At 41.0% G+C, this 16,134-nt stretch overlaps 1 long non-coding RNA gene across 1 annotated transcript; it reads right to left on the reverse strand.

Annotated features, from left to right (window-relative positions):
* Positions 1-12,960: 12,960 nt before the first annotated feature.
* Positions 12,961-16,128, reverse strand: LOC106901486. Its single transcript, XR_001414313.1, has 2 exons — positions 15,985-16,128; positions 12,961-15,621 (listed from the first exon to the last, which is right to left on the reverse strand). It is a non-coding gene; the product is annotated as an uncharacterized LOC106901486 (long non-coding RNA).
* Positions 16,129-16,134: the final 6 nt, after the last annotated feature.

A 16,134-nucleotide genomic window follows, 5' to 3' on the forward strand; every position in this document is an offset into this window, starting at 1 on the left:
CACAGGGATAAATGAAGGTTTAAGGGAAAATACACATAAGCTTATCTACTAAGCATATGAAAAAGGCTTTGTCCTGCAGAGGAAAACCTCTGCTCTGCGTGACTCTAATGGGAGCGAAGCACCAGTATGCTTTTGAAAATCCTGTATCCTCAGACTTCTAAACATGTTTTACCAGTTCATTCATTAGGACTACATTTGGAAGACTGGACACATCTTTTGCATCTAGGTTTCATAGACACACTGTTAAATCAGTGTTGCAGTATTAAGTTCAGTTATTTTTTGTGCAATTTAAGTAGTGTGGACATGTAATTACTTGACTTCATTTGCATATCAGGTAGTTAGAAATGCAAATGAACTTAACTGTGGCCATGAATAATTACCAATGTTAAATTGCACTGCTAATTACTTGTGCCTGCAAAAAGATAAGCTACATTTTTAAATTGCTGGACTTCACAAATGGCCTTTTTATATATATGATTTAGAGAGAGAGAGAAGGAGTTAGGCAAAGAAAGGTCCATTGCAGTCTTTATTGTTTGTGCACCATATGTATATTGTCCTGGACTGAAGAATTACAAAAGTGATTGCCAATGTGCTTGTCTTCACAGCCAAGGCAGAGTGATAACACCTAATTTAAGAGATCCAGTGACATCCACAGCTGAAGAAGTAGTTCCAAGTAGATACCGTTGTTGAGATAAGATTTTTCATGGTTGAGAATATTTTGTAATACTGCCATATTGGGTCACTCATAAATGTATAAATAACGTAATATTCAAAATTTAATCTTTGAGCAATTTGTTTAGCTCAAGTTTTGGGGTTTTTTGTGGTTTGTTTTGTGTGGGGTTTTTTTAAGTAACAGAGGCTAAGCATTATCTTGTATGTCTGTAAAACAAATATTTTAATGTGAATAATTCTGAATTTGCAGTTTTGTTAGTGGGAAGTATTGACATTCCATCAACTGTTTTTAGTTAATATGGGCAGCAATGTAGAAGCGCCTCAGTAACAGGGTCCCCAGTGAGGTCCTGAGCTGCTGGCTTCAGAAGGACACTGGCTGTTATTCCCCGCACTCCTGGGGTGGAGAAAACTTTTTGTCAGAACATCAAGAGAATGTGGAGCAAGCATACTGAAGTTCCTATTATATCCAGTCTCTCCACTCTCTTTCTATGTCAGAAAATCTGTTGATGTTTTGGTAACTGGATGTGGAATGGGAGAAAAAAGGCTTTCTTCTTTCTCCATTACAGAAAATAAAATACCATTCCTTACAAATCTCGTCGATGGGATTTGTTGAAGCATGTGCACAGACCCTGGGAATAGTCTTACAGAAGTAGTGATTAATTTATTTAATGTATTTTCATCTGTAGTTTAATTAATCCAATTAATTGTACATATTTTAGTATAAGCTACATTACAATATGTCTTTCAACTATTGTAAATACATTCCATTCACTGGTTTGTTTTTCTGTGCATGACATACGGTAATGTGAATACCTCATAGTGGTACAACTCAGCAACCAACATAGTTGAGAAAAGGGATACTGAGCACGCTTAGGAATTCATGACTAAATCACCGTTGGTGAAAGGCAGGATCTTTGCATGAGGTTTGTCTAACCAATAACGTGAAAACAGTCTGGTGAGAAACAGGCAGAGAGGCTTTCAGAATTTAGAAGCTGGACTGGAAGCACTGACCCCAGGCCATGCTAATGATTTTCTGACTCCGACGCATGGCTAAGCAGTCTTGGCCTCTTTGCCAAGATCTCTTCGAGTCTCTTCTCTTTGACTGTTGTTCTCATATCTGACCTTCTGACACTCCACCAACCATGTTTGGGTAAAAGCGGAGCATCCCCACACAAGAGATTTCCAGCCAATGCAAGTCAGCACCTCGGAACCACTAACAGAAAGCTGTGTTCATTTACTCCAGAGGGGGAATCTGTTACTGTGATTTTAGAAGTATTGTCTATTAGCTTTAAAAACTGATGATGGACAAAAGCCTGTAGATTTTCTTTTTTTCACAAAAGAAGTGTTTGGTTTATGTTGCTTGTGCACCTCACCCCTTCTCAGGTATTATATTTGACAGTCCTTTTTGTCTGTGTTTTTTTAACACTTGAGTTTTCAATAAAATGCTTTCTCACAGGCTATGTAATCCTTCTGGTTTACCTTACTAAATGGAAATTCAGGACTTGAAATCAGCTAACCACTGCTGAAGCACACAGCAGCTCTGCAGTGTCATGGTCATTAACAGTGCCAATCACAGCATTCAAGAACGCTTTCTTCCTATCACCGTTACAGATGCCTGTGGAACACTGTGGAGCAGAATGAATGGGGTTAGTGACATTACAGAACAGAATGCTTGCCTTGAGAGAGGAATCTGAAATTGCCTGAGAGACAAGGGAAGGATGACTTCCAGCTGAGCTGCATCCAACGTTTTTGTGCACTGGATATGAAGTGTAGACTCATGTCTGAGATGCAGGTAACTATACCAGTTAGGTAAACCTACTCTACCCCAAGCTTTTCGTAGTTTTCCAGCGTATAGGGGTATGTGCAGAATACTGCTTTGGCTGACTCGAGGCGCTGCCAGGCTATCAGGTATTGCTCCCATCACTTTTGTTCTGTTGGCTTGCTGGAGATTATTAGGACATGGTTGTGGCCTAATGGAAGGAGTGATTATGGGTCATTATTTTTCATATACTTTCTGTCATGAAGCTATATAATGACTAAGTGGATTTATGCACGTTTCCTCCCCTTCACTGTCTTTTAAACCTGAAGGCTGATCTTAGTCAAGTCAGATACATGACCAGAGAGGTCTCAGAGGCAGGCAAGGTTCCTATAAATTTTGTGTTGGTCTGCTTGTCCTAGGGTTTACCTTTTTCCCTTGCTGTTCTTTCAGGCTGGCCACCATTTTCAGGCTGGCCACCACTCCCCAGGGACCCCGGTCCATACCTGAGGCTTCAGCATACAGTGATTCCTCCATTGGCATCTTAATCCCTCCTCAATTCAAACTGTTTGTGACCAAGCTTGGCTGTGCTCAGCTGTGCATGGATGACATTGGATATGTCACCATGATTCCACCATGGGTGGAATGTCAAGTAGCAAGCATAGTGCTGCATTGGACCCACAGACCACACTGGTTCTGTGACAGACCACACACATCCTGTTCATTGCTCCATATCAAAAGGATCAGCCCTACTGCTGAGCTCCTTCTTGCTTCTGTTGCAGTTACTGCTCTGTTTCTTCCCGTGCTCACGGAACTATTTGTATGACTATTATTAGCATGTGGGGATATATGTCAAATCAATCACTTTTTTACAGCTGAAATATATAAATACTTACTTTTTCTTCCATCTTTAAGGTTAGGTTAGAGGTGAGCCATGAATGGACAGTATGTTGTAGGATTAGAGAGACTATTTGGCAATAGCATTTTCTATTTCTAGCAATACACTGAGAGGGGGATTTAAAAATAATAGGATAAAATAGGATAACTGTCACTGACAGCTTTCAGAGAACTTTTAGGCTGTGCTCTATGATAAAAATTAACAGTTTCAATATTTGAAATATTTATTTTTGCTGATATGACTGATTCACATCTAGGCATTAGACTGCTTCCTAATTTATTGTTTAAATTTTAATTTGAAATCATACAGACATGTACAGTATAATGACTCTGGATTGTTTTAAAGCTCTGCAGAGAAAATATAAATTGGTTAAAAGAAAGTATACTTCTGAATGATAATTGCTTTGAATGCTTAAGATTGAGGCAATGGAGAGTCAAGTCTGTAACGTCTGATCTGGAGACTGAACACTGGCTTTGCAAGCAGCTAGCATGAGTGCATGTTCTACCAGTGAGCTTCAGGTCGTATGATCTAGAAAGTGGAAATACTCTTGGATATTCCTGTGTCAACTCAGCTCTTACCTGCTCACTGCAACTAATTTCATATCTAGAACCTAATGCCATGGTCCCATTTTGTCAGTTTGTTGGATATTAAGTATGAAGTGTTCTCATTTATATGTAGAACAAGGAGAAGCAATTTTAAGTTTTATACTTGCAAGGATGCAGGGAACAGTCTATCTCTGGATAAAGGTAGGTCATCTGCTAAGAAACACGACAGTTTGAATTCTGCAGATACTATCAGCAGCAGTGCGATGGCACAGTAGGAGGAACTGCATGAATGCAGTTCTGTGATGCAACTGTAAATATAAATTCATTACTGCATTGCCTATTTCATGGAGATATGAAAGAGTGAATATTTTATTGAAATGTCACCTACAAAACTAGTGAAGCCTGATGATACCAAATGGCAATATCTTTTACTTAATTGGACTAGTATTTGCATATAGTTAGGCAATGTTTGAGTATGGTATTTAAAGAAAAAGGTGAAAAACTAAGCAGGGACAGGTTGTTGCACTGTAATAGATAAGACTCAGCTGCCAGGAGAAATACAAGGGGTCTGGTCCTTGCTATCTAGGTTGTTTAGTGCTGGTTTTGCTTTGTTTTCTGAATGGCTACATGATGTCAGGCCATGGAGCTGGGACCACGACCTAAATCTTGCTGTAAGAGGCAGGTATCCGAAATAGTGTGTATGGGAGTCAGTCTCTCTCTTGCCCATGATCCACTCCACCACCTGTACCATTGCTCTTGCATTTTCACACATAAAGGGTCCAGGATAAACAGGAGACCCTGCTTTCCAGAATTGTACCTCCTCGTACTCCAGGAATTTTTTTTTGCAGTTGAGAAACTGGGCTTGAATTCCAGATCCTCTGTTTTGTGTGATGCAAACTGCTTGGTGGTTATGGAAAAGGTGAGCTTCTTGCAGCATTCCTGCATTCACTGCCTCAGCCCTGCTGCTCATGTACCTTACTGGAATGCACGACTCAGAGCAGACTCTTCTAGGATCATTGCTGGGAACGAGACATTTAGGTTATGCTCCATCTCACATCTGGATCACAGAGATTCTGCACTGCATGCTCTTGGGCAGTTCTGGAAAGCTTGTGACCTCAGGTCCAAAGTGTAAATGCCAACTGAAAAGGGAGGACTGATAAGTCTCGCTGTCACTGCAGTGAGGATTTCTGGGTTCCTTTTTGGAGGGTTTATGTCCTAAATTCTGTTCAAGTCATGTTTTAGATATTTAAATCACCTCTTAAGCTCTTGCAGTTCCTCACTACATAATTTTATTAAGCCTCAGTGAATTTATTCACTCTCCATTATTAAAATAAAATGTGGCAATAAGAGATCTAAATACTAGTAATCTGTTTTTCCTAATCTGGGATGTGTATCTGGACATAAAACTGCTCTTTTGATGAGTGAAGATACCAGTTCCTCACAGTATAGGACCAGCAGTAGCCAAATTAAGCATACCTGTTGTGTAATTCTGTGCTGCATTGTAAATTTGGTATTAATGTAATGCTTCAAAACCTAACAGAACATTTAGTTGATATACTGTATCTTTCTATTATGTATAATATCTCCTCATAAATATGCATGCATAACAAAACTGTGGCAATTTGAGGAATTTATGTAAAACTTATGAATTCTCTTTGATATCATGGGTCCTCAAGATATATCTGTTTCAACCTGCACACTCTATATTGAAAAGAGAACAGTTTTTTTCTTTCTTTTTTTCCTAACCTTTTTAGTATATTGAATTTTCAAAGGACATTGCCACAAGCCAACCATGGGACATAATGAAATGCTGACAACCTGAAATCAAGTGGAAAACCTTCAGACAAAAAGAGCTGTCGGTTGCTCAGAATGATGTATTTGCCCAAGTGGGTTAGTTACCAAAACATAGGTCACATCTTGGGAAAACATGGTGAAGCTGAAAGAGAAGTAAAATTTAAAAAAGGGAGGGTAACTTAATGGCCATTCTGGAGTAAGACAGAAGAAATCAGAAGAAAAAAGTTGTTGCAGGAATATAAGCAGTTATTTTCTGCTGTTATAGGCAGCCAGAGGCAATTGAGAACATAGAATTAGTGGAACTGCAAGGCTATATTTAAATGCACTTTTGATCAATTTAGGCAAACCTAGTTAGATAATGGAGCTCAGGTAGCCTTTGGTAGATACAGGAGGAGTTGGAGAGAGCTAAAGTTATAGTCTTAATTATGAAACTTTCAGATTTCTGCTTCACTTGGCAGTCTTGGAATACAATTATGAACCTGCTTTAACCAAGACTATTTTAAGGTGAGGTAGGTTTTCAACCCTTAAACCCTTTAACTTTTAGTTAAAAATCTGCTAAATTGGGGATATGGGTATTCAAATATGGCTTCTAATGAGCAGACACAGTAAGGTGCCTTTTAAAACAAAATAATTCTAAATGCTTCTTTTTAATGTAAAAAAAAACCTACATGCTGGATCATGCCTGGACATTTCTGAAATTGAAAAATGTAAGAAACAGTAAGAGGATGAGTTATTACTAGCACTAAGAATATACCAAGATCTCAACGTGGGGCTTCCAAGTGCTAAAGTGAAGAAAGAGATACAGTTCTAGTAGACTTTGACTCAGCATTATGGTTTAAGGGTTAGGTGTGCTATAATGTGAATAAAACTGCATTATATAGCAGTTTTAAGAAAGGATTTCTGAAGTGTCCCTACCAGGGGATGGTGAAAGATTTCTTCTGGTGTGTTCAGTCTGAGCATTCTAGACGGAATTTTTTGAACCATGTATTTTATGGGCTTTTATTATTTCTGTGGTAAGTGTAGAGAAACATATGTACTTACAAAACTCTTTACAAATGTCCCAGTTCCATATAAGCTGCACAGAAATAGTTACTGTAAGCTGTTTTTCATTTTCAAAAATGAAAAAAACTGATCTTTCACTCTTGAAGTTTACTTCCTTAGCATTTATTTCTTGAGAAACCAGAATGCAGCTGGTGCAAACACAGGACAAAAGGAAAGTGGGTTTTCAGCAGCACCAGGTACCGGAAACCCAAAAGCCCAGTCCTGTAAGAGGACATGGAATTCTTGCTGAGCAAATGGCATGGCTACTAGCACATGAAAGAGGGTGTATTTAAGTATGTCTGTCAGTCCCTCTCCACCCTGTTTCTCTGACATTTGCTTCCCAAGGTCTGAATTTTGCAGTAAATCAGGCAATTTTCACTGTCCTGAGTTAAGACAGTTGACATTATGATATATTAAGGCAGCAGTCTGACAACTATTATGTACAGCCAATTTCAGATTATTTTGGTAGTGTGCATAAAGTGATCACATGCTCTGCATTCGCTGTTGGAAGGTCAGTATTCCTTTGAAAGTAGAAGGGATTTTAATTCTTAATTCCCATTAAGTCTATTGGGAGTTAAGCAGAGAAACCTCTGGCAGAACTCATGAAAGTTCAGATTTCGAGTGCTTTACGTGTCTATCTACAGCTATAAATTTCCTTCCTAGCCCTGCTGAAACTGAGAGCGCATAATCCTTTTTACTGGGATTTTACTGTTACTTCTGGATAGGAAAAGAAAATTTACAAAGTGCTTCTCATTTAATACATAGAACCTCACATAGCCTAGGTGGAGGGAGTTGTCGAGGAACACTTTGACATAGACACAAACCAGATTGCTCTTATTAATGAAACGGTAATAACAAGGTAAACTGATATACATGAGACATGTACAGCTCACATACATTAAAAGTGTGTGGTGAGCTGCTTTGTATTAGTCTTGTGTCCTTGAGAGAGGGCTGTCTTGTGAATTTCCCTGTGCCTTGTTGATCATCATGGGGTGGGGGGAGAAACAATGGAGTCTAAGTTGAATATAAAAGTTCTGAAGAGTGTTTGTGGAATAAGAGTGGGGAGAATATTTTTTCCTAATATTTATTAAGATGTAGGTCAAATAATTTACTGGTAGCAGGCTGAGAGAAAAAAAAAAAAAAAAACAGCATCTATTTTAAGAACCAATTTAGATTTTCACATAAATGGAAATCAAGAATAATTCTACTGCATTACACAGAAGTGTAAGGGCTGGTGCAAGGTCAGAATGAAGCCTCTTGTGATTTCTGTTCCAAATGAATTTAAATCAGGATGACTGCACTGATTTCAGCAACTTCAGGCTGGTTTTTAACCAGATGAAAATTTGGCATTCAGTTAACACAGTAAATAATTCAGCTAATGTTTTCCTAGGGAAAGAGATAGGGATGGAGCCTAATGTGCCTGCAGTTCCCCATGAGCACCATCTGGTGCAAGGTGCACTAGTGGTCAAGTGACGGGGACCCCTCCATCCTATCGACGTAGCTACTGCATCCAAACCTGTATTTTGTCTTTGACCTTGTCCTAAACCCCCACTGATGCCAATGGGAACTCCACATGCAACACAGCCTGTCAAATCTTAATATTTTCAAAAGGTTGACTTGGTCAGGAGTTGAGATAATTTGCATTTGGGGCTTTGCACAGAAGGACTTGAATTCCATTTGGAGTACAGTACTAGCCCCATAAGCCCACCTCTAAAAATCCCACTCTGAAAAGAGGATTAGTGTACATATGCTGTATTTGCTCCCTTTTTTCCATAACCTTTTAATGCCTCAGGGATTGAGTTTCACTAGACACAGTGGGAGAATCCTGGTACATCTGGTTTCCCTGTGGTCTTACATGATGACTGAACAGCCTCACAGCTTTTACGGTCAGGTTCCCTATGGGCTCACACTGTGATTAGATTTGTTCACCACAAATATATCCTTGTTTGCCATAAAGATATGAGTGAATTGAGCTGCTGTTTATGCATCCCATTTATGACTAGGATTTCATAGAATCATACAGTAAATTAGGTTGGAAAGGACCTCTGGAGGTCACCTTGTACATTTCCTGGCTTGGTCTCTTCCCAAAGATTATTTCTTTTTTCCGCTGTTGTGTATGGACAATTTAGAAATACCCTTTCAGCTGACAGAGTGACCTCTGCTTTCCTACTCCTCTCCATGCAAGCACACACCCCAGCCCACGCACATTCCAGGTTATATACAGGGTTTTTAAAAATAAATTGTAACATACAAGACTAAATTTTGAAATGTGAAATCTGGCACGGAAGAAGGTTGAAGATGTGTAAGTCACACAGCTATTCCTGAATGTCTAAACAAATACCTGATCACCTCTCTGACTTTCGTCACAGCTGGAGATGGCTCCATGGAGCGAGGGCAGCAGTGACCTGGGCATGCATTTGGCACCGGGGGAGACCCAGCTGTCTGTCATTTCCCAGACAGGATTTAAGGTTGTCCAGCATCCCTTGTACCAGGACAACCTGCTGCCATAACCCTGGCATGGGAGATGGTTGTGGCAAAGTTGCATGGTCTTCAAAAGACACAGTTTGGTCACTCCTTTTTAGGAGAGCTTCATTTAATTTTAGGACAATAAAATTTTTTGAGCTGACTTCACTGAGATTTTCACCAGGGCCATAATTATTACTAGATAACACCAACTTCTTCTTGGAAAAGCACTTTTTGCCTTTTTTAATGTATAATTGTTTCTGGGATTTATGTTTTCTTTCTGCAAATACAATAGAGTGAAAAATATGACTGTGTGACATTTATTGCTGAATACTGGTTTCTTATTGGCAACTGCTCCAGATATATGGTCAACATCTTTAATTTTTATGGTGAGACGAAAAGTGACTTAGGTAAGACCCATTGCAATATTACTTTTTATGAAAAAGGACTTTTTTTTTTTTTTAAGTAGATATAGACTATAGTCTCTATAGATGATATGCTGTCTCCAAATCAAACATAGAATCCTAGAACCATACAATCGTTTGGGTTGGGAGGGACCTTTAAAGGTCATCTAGTCCAACCTCCCCTGCAAAGAACAGAGACATCTTCAACTAGATCAGGTTGCTCAGAGCCCCATCCAACCTGACCTTGAATGTTTCCAGAGATGGGGCATCTACCACCTCTCTGAGTAATTTGTTCCAGTGTTTCACCACCCTCATTGTAAAAAATGTTTTCGTTATATCTAGTCTAAATCTTCTCTCTTTTAGTTTAAAGCCATTACCCCTTGTCCTATCACAACAGGCCCTGCTAAAAAGTCTGTCCCCATCTCTCCTGTAGGCCTTCTTTAGGTACTGGAAGGCTGCTATAAGGTCTCTCCAGAGCCTTCTCTTCTCCAGGCTGAACAACCCCAACCCTCTCAGCCTGTCCTCATAGGAGAGGTCCTCCAACCCTCTGATCATCTTCATGCCCCTCCTCTGGACCCACTCCAACAGGTCCATGTCCTTCCTGTGCTGAGGGCTCCAGAGCTGGACGCAGTACTCCAGGTGGGGTCTCAATCTCAGATAGACTTTTGGAAGTTGACCAAAAATGGCATTTCTGAAAAGATCAAACTTTTTAAAGGCATAATTGTTCCTTGCTATTCATGCAGGCACTGAAATAAATATGTGTTTTCAAGGAAAAATGAGTCAACATGATTTCTGCTAATCCTTCAGATCATTTGAATAGATTTAAATGAAGTTTAAAACTGCTACCATGTGACTTACAAAGTTAGGTTACAGTCTGAGACATAAGTGCAGGTATTGACTGTGTAATTTCCATAGCCATCTGGTTTCAGAAAAAGGTTGGCACAAAATATCCTTGAACAGTTCTGGAGTTAATTGAAGGCACAGTTCTTTCTTCCCTGACTCTAATGGTTGCAACTCCAGGTCTGCTGGAGGCCACTCCACTTTCAGGCCCTCACTTACACTGAGTGGTTATGTGGGTCCCTTTGCTTAGCACTTAAAAGGCGTATTTTGTTTTTCTCATTAAAATCTCTGTTCTGATCTGATCAGATGAATGATCCAGAAACAACAGGCTGTGCTGCCTGTCTAGTGCGTCTGCACCTCAGTGCGACAGTCTTCCATGTATTCATTATGATCAAACTGCTGCTGAGACCAGCACAACATCTAGAAATGTTTTATTATCTATATATATTTTTTCTCTTTTATTTTTAGTTCAATATAGATGTGCTTTTATGGTATTTACCATAAGTAGCTTGGTATGTAAATTCCAGCTTGCTTGCTGGAAAGCTTGCTTTCTGAATATTGGAAATGTAGTATTTGGGTGCTACTGTGTATTCACGTGAACTGAAAACTTTCATAATTTCAAACCTGGTTACATTCTTTAACAATTTAACACTTGTCAGTGTGGTTTTGTCAGTCAGTATCTAGTATATTAAAAACTTGTCCCTTAAAAGTTTTGAAGATTGATTTCAGCAGGAATTAAATGGTTTGGGTCCTGTGCAACATTAGTGACATCAAATCTCACCCAATATGTTTTTCTGCATTTGGTTCTGAATTAGTTCTTATTTTTCTAATCTGGTGAACAACCCACACTTTCTGTTGACTTCAGATCATTTACTAACAATTTGTTTAAGTGGAAACTGGGAGGACAAGCAGATCCAAGCCCTCCTTTCCACTACTCCTAACAATCTCTTGCCATTGCATCAGTTTAGATCTGCCAAACCTTTCATCAGATGTAAAAAATGAACGGAAAGGTTACTTTTGTAGTATAATAATTAGAGCATTTACCATGGTAACAGACCTATTACGGTGCATCCATTTAGTCATGTTTTACCTTATTATCAATGCTGAACTCAACTCCCTGCTCCCTTCTCACAGAGCTTATATAAACAGCTTTGTGCAAAGAGGAACCAGAGCTTCAGACTGTGTCTAGTCAGTACACAGAGTCTCTGGGTAGCCCGAGGACAGCTCTTGTGGCAGGGGCATGGTGGCTGAGAACCACGAGCACAACGCGCTCCAGAAATCTCAGTGACCTTCCCGGAGATACCACCTGCTTCCTGTGACACCATCGCAAGTCACAGACTCTCTTTCCACTTGTCCCACTCATCAAAGGGTACGACAGGGATGCAAACATTAATATCTGTGAGCACATAAAGATTCTCAGATGGAAGACGCCATAGAATCACCAAGTCTCACGATAGCCTTAAATCAGCATCACCACCAGCAGCAGGACTTCTATGAATGGGAGAATGGTTCACAGCAGTGGTTTATCAGTTTAAATGCACCCAGAGAGGCAAGTGTATGAGTAAATGCATGAATTATTTGTATTCCCGTCCCAGGTACTGCTGTACCCAGCAGAATGGTGACACCTTGCTGGTGTGCAGCACTTGGAAGGTACCCCAGGAGGAGCAAAGGACGTTTGTCCAGTCACAGAAGGACTGTACACAGACTGATACGTGTTGGTAGGATGGCTGGTTTTGAGCTACGCCATCGTTATAGCAGATGGAAATCACAGCAGTCAAAAGCTGCTCGTTCCTGACTTGCAGCTTTCTTGCCCTAATTAGAGGGTAGGTTGTGTTTGTAAAGAGGTGGGCATTGCCAGGCTGTTTGTGCCTTCTGCTCTGAAGACAGCCACTAATGGCATTAGCTTAGTGTACAAAGTGAACTGCTTTGTGCACTAATCTGAAGTCCCAAAAGAGCTAGAACCCTGTTTTCTTAAAATGCTGGTATAAAACAAGCTCTTTTGAAGTCTTAAAAAAAATAAAATAAATGTATCATTCAAATAACTATAAAGCACTGGAACATAATTTTTCTTTAGAAAAGAAAGAAAATGGTCCTTTATATCTTCGGGTCTCCAGCTAGAAGAGTGCCATAAATGGCTTTTCTGGTATAAAGGCAACTACATAATAGTACGTTGAAAATTCACAGTCAAAAGAAATGTTTCAAGTTTCCCTTGTACCAGACAAACAGGCTTCTTTGCAACTGCAAGCGGCCAGTTTCCAAGCCAGGGGACCAGCCCCTTCAAAGTGTTCTGAAGTAACTGGTACTGAAACAAGCAAATGTTTACGTATACAAGTAATAGGACCAAGAGAAGTACACTTACTGTACAAAAGTTCAACTTTTGTTTGCCAAATTAGTTTGTAGAGCATAAGCAAAGTATGTAAGAGCATAAGCAAGTTTGTACCATATGCAAAGTATGTAAGAAAATAGTATTTAATATAAGGAATTTCAGCTGTTTCAGTAATTTCTGTCATCTCTGTTTTTCTTTTCATAAGAACTACTTCATCAAACTGATGACAAATCATATGTGAGTTTATTAAGACAGAAGAAAAACAGGGGTATCCGATTTTACACTCAAGTCATTGACAAATCCAAGTCTTTTAACAGAAAAGCTTCCGTCAGAGTCCAGGAAACAATGCCATTACGCTGTGCAAACACCTTTCAATGAAGTACATACAGCTTTAGGCAAAAAACACTTCCTCATATCCCTATGCCTGACCCTAATTGCTCTGCTAAAATTTTATTCTGCTGCAGTGAAACTGTTGCACAATTCTGTGAAACTATTGCCAGGGATCTTATCCAAAGTGAAGTTAAAGGAGTCTGCGAAAAACTGCTTGTGATAACATTTATTCTACTGAAAGAGCAATATTTAATATTCTGCTAAGAAATTGACAAACCACTTGAATTTTGGGAAATACAAAGTCAACTGAGGAGGGTTTTTTTGTTTGTTTATTTTTTTTAAAGGGTAATGGTTTAACCAAACAGGAACATGGAAGATCACACTTGATATGTGCTTCCATTCACCCAGTTGAGTAATCACATACAGGATCACCTGCTGCTGGGCAGCGTTCTAAGCTGACACTACTGTCTGAAGCTCCTCTTAAACCTGTAAGTTTTATTTCTAGGTATTAATTGTGCACCATGGCCCTATCTGCCTTTTGGAAGTCACAAAAAGGGTACAAGAAGAGCTACCTGGCAAGACTTAGATCTCACCAGAGTAACTTTGGGACTCATTATTATTCCCGTAACTTGAGAGCAGAAACTTACATTCTTGGGGCTTGCTGGGTTGAGTCCTACAGTTTCAACCCCACACAATTTTGGAAGCTTTCGTTTTACCTTCCTCTATCAACCATGACAGAGGGACATAAATTGCAAGACTGAAATAACAAGGGCTTCTGTCTCCTTAGAGGCTGGAGAGAGAAGGGAAACCAGCCACAAATGGCATATAAATACAGAAATCCTAGAATTTGGAGAACGTGATCTGCCCACCCAATTACTTATAGAAGACCTGCCCAAGGACTCTCCTAGCCATTGCTCTGTGCTCTGCTGAACAGAGACACTTACAGAGGAAGGGGAGGAATAGTATCCAAATACATAGCTCTGCATCACATTTCACCTTTTTCCCCAGCTCTGAAAGATAAGAGACAAGATTTTTAGCAAAAGTGGCAGCGACCGCAGCACAAGACCAGAAAGAAATTCTATGAAGAGTTCACCTTCCTATGCTCCTTATTCTGCTGCTGTTACAGACTGTTCTCCTCGTCTCTCCTGGGACAGCTAAAACACTAACCAGCCAGAAGGACCTGTGGTAGACATTCTTGGCTGTGCCTATTCACCTTTGGTACTTAAAGAAAGAAACAGGGCCTGGATATGCTACTGAGTCTTTCAACCATACACCATACAATCTGACTGAGCACGAACAGAATAAGACAAATTACATTTCCCATTTTGCCTCAGGATTTTTTACTTTGGTTGTTGTCCTAATCTTCTATGGAACTCATATGCATTGATTAGGTAAGAAGCCTAAATGTTTAGCTAGCAACACAAGTTTGTCATGAGGAAGACATTTGAGAACAACTGACCTATTGACTAAATCCATGATTTTTACAAAACATGTTCTTTCCATATTGCATAAGAAACATGTGCACAACTGTCTTGTTATAATTCTAATAACCCCCTAATGCAGAAATACTACATGTAATTCCTCACAATAAGACATAAGGTTTTGGGGGGAAAAAATACACCAAAAGAAATAAGCTTCAACCTGGTATGTCTAAAGGAGAGTGGAGTGCAAAAAATAAACAAGAGACAAAAACCACATCCTTAATCTGATTTGTGTAGCCCTATATGTATAAAGAAAAATAGTGGTCCCACTCTTACGTGTATCTACTTGGTAACAAAAACACAGGCTACAGGAGAGGGACATTCTAAAATAAATGTACATAAGAAAAAAAACATTTTGCATGTTTGCTTAGTTCTCTGAAGTCTCATCCCTGTGACAGCAGTAGTGAGCTGTTAGGTGTTAACTGTCATTACAAAGAATGTGAGCACATGCACACAAGTCAAAGCAGTCTGCTCCCTAGTTACCTAGTTAGGAGAGCTTCCAAAGCTCTGTCATCCTGACTGGAAGATTAATAGCTGCTTCCTCCTGATTAACCCTTGAAACCAAAACTGTGGAACTTGTTGGCGGTCTCCCACACATGTTCCATTTATCAACTGTGAACCACTCTGTGGTTTTCCTTCCCCATTCCCAAAAAGGCCTTACCCTTCTCTAAGGCAATATTTAAGCACAGTAAGAGGGGTTTGCAGAAATATCTACTACACGTTTTTTGAAAGTTATCCAGAACCAAAGCTCAGTTTTACACACCAGATCTCAACCCCATGTTGTGTTTGGAAATTCACTTCATCTGAGCATCTTCTTGAAATCACTGCAGTCCATTCCTTTTCCTTGCGTACAAGCCGAGGCAGGCGCAGAATCCGACGACGCTGACAGCGAGGCCTACTAGGAAGGCGATGGTATCTCCCGCGTCCAGGGCTTCAACTCCTGGCAGCACCAGCAGCAGCGAAACAAGGACCAGCAAAAGTTTGGAGGTGTTCTCGGTGGCAGGCATGCTGCCGGCCAGCTCACCCCAAGGGGATGTTAAAGCAGTGGAAAGCAGGTACCTCGGCGGTTATCTACAAGGAAACCAAAAGCAACACGATAGCACTTCCCTTCCTTCTCCCCGGGAACCTTCTTTCCTCCAACTTGGGACGCGTCCCTCCGAGGCGCCCGCCGGCTCCGACCCGGACGGGCCGCTCCGCGATAGTTTTTCCCTCCGGAAAACTCCCCTCCCGGGCTGCACACGCCGAAACACCGCCCCGAGACACCCCGCCGTGCCCGAGGCCGCCCGGCACAAGCGGCTCTCCCGCCATTTCCCCCGGCGGAGGCTACTAACGGGGCTCTGGCCCCGTCCCCCGCATCCCGACCCGTCCCAGCGCCGGTGGGCCGGCCGGCCGCTCTCCGGGGCAGCCCCTGCCCGCAGGGCGCCCCTCGGTCACCTCCTACCGCCGGCTCCGGGCTAGGGGCACGTCCCCGCTCCGCGCCGCCCGGCGGGTCCCTCAGCTCCTCGGGGCGCCGGCCCGCACCGCCTCGCCGCGCTCCCGCAGCCCGGCAGCGGCCATGACAGGAAGGGGCGGTGGCGCGGCCGG

The sequence above is a fragment of the Calidris pugnax genome, unplaced genomic scaffold, assembly GCF_001431845.1.
Source record: "Calidris pugnax isolate Ruff unplaced genomic scaffold, ASM143184v1 scaffold44, whole genome shotgun sequence".
In the NCBI taxonomy this organism is placed as follows: Eukaryota; Metazoa; Chordata; class Aves; order Charadriiformes; family Scolopacidae; genus Calidris; species Calidris pugnax.